General features: G+C 39.8%; 1 protein-coding gene across 1 annotated transcript in view; it reads left to right on the top strand.

Annotated features, from left to right (window-relative positions):
- The window catches only part of kdm2aa (lysine (K)-specific demethylase 2Aa), a 63,007-nt gene that overhangs the window by 40,788 nt on the left and 20,728 nt on the right, over positions 1 to 1,491 (top strand). The gene's annotated exons all lie outside the window — the stretch shown is intronic.

The following is a 1,491-nucleotide window of genomic DNA, read 5'->3' as shown; positions in this document are numbered from 1 at the left end:
GTCACCCTTGAGCTTAAGCCTGGACCTAGCCTAGAGATCTCCCTGGCACATGAGGATTAAGCAGTTCACTAAGGTAGGAGGGTGATAGACTATTCAAAACTTTAAAAAGAAGTAATGACTGTGTATAATTTATTCTGTATTGTATGGGAAACCAGTGCTGTGATGGCAGAACAGGGGTTATGTGATTACATTTTTTTGTGTTGTTAGCGGATACCAATTCACTTTATATTTCCTCACTCCACTTTCATCTAAGATGGTATCTTCCAGCTTCTGACTGGCTGAACACACCAGAGCCAGGTAATCAGCAGCAGCTCAGGCAGGGATAGTTGGAAAACAAGCAAGACAGCGGCCCTCGAAGACTGGAATGGGCCACCCCTGCTTTAGCGCATTGCTTATGCTTGCCTGCAGAGGTGGGACCAAGTCATTGTTTTGCAAGTCATAAGTCAGTCTCAAGTCATTGTCTCCAAGTCCCAAGTCAAGTCCCAAGTCAAGTCCCAAGTCAAGTCCCAAGTCAAGTCCCAAGTCAAGTCCCAAGTCAAGTCCCAAGTCAAGTCCCAAGTCAAGTCCCAAGTCAAGTCCCAAGTCAAGTCCCAAGTCAAGACTGGCAAGTCCCAAGTCAAGTCCAAAGTCAAGACTAGCGAGTCCCAAGTCGAGTCCAAAGTCCTAAACTTTGAATTTCGAGTCCTTTTAACCACAGAGTAATAATATGACAGATCATGTATACATCTAAATTCTGCATTTATTTATCAAAAGACATTTGATGAAACAAACAAAACTTACAAAACTAGTGCTAATACTGTAAATCTATATTGCACTAGTAACCAATTCCATATAACATATTTGGAGGAAGATTGTTCCTGAACTTATTACTTCACAGAATAAACTAAAGGTGCAAAAGTATAACTGAAAATATTTGCACAAAAAGTGCTGGCATGTGTAGTTCAACCACTGAAAACCACAACAATGAAGGTGGTGCCATTTAATTTCTATAACACTATAATGAGTACCATAGTACCAAGTTTCTGTCCTGTCTTGTCCCCTGCTCATCTCATATTGTTTGTGTGTGTGTGTGTGTGTGTGTGTGTGTGTGTGTGAGAGAGAGAGAGAGAGAGACACATATACACAAGAGCCATATGTCATAAGTACATAAGCCCTACATGGATGTCCAGAAATTGTGAGATTGAAGGCTGTTCTGGTTCATTTGTGATGCTTTTGTTCATCTGGTATTCTTCAAATCTGTAAGATGTAATCATATTAGCACATGTCAGAAAATTCCATGTAGTTAAACATGAATTGCATTTAGCAAATTATGCTATGTTGCCCATGTTAATACATAAATTGTAATATTGAGCATTTCTATTAATACTGTGTGCGTGCGTGTTAGTACTAATATAATTTATTGCAGGAGCAACATCAAAGTTACGCTAGTCCTCACCATGCGTCAGTGACAGATAGTGAGCTAATAGACGACTTGTTGATTATAAATCTTGG

This window comes from Monopterus albus, unplaced genomic scaffold (genome assembly GCF_001952655.1).
Source record: "Monopterus albus unplaced genomic scaffold, M_albus_1.0 scaffold260.1, whole genome shotgun sequence".
Taxonomy (NCBI): Eukaryota; Metazoa; Chordata; class Actinopteri; order Synbranchiformes; family Synbranchidae; genus Monopterus; species Monopterus albus.
Note: the sequence above shows the minus strand (reverse complement) of the source record. Positions and strands in the feature narration are given on the sequence as shown.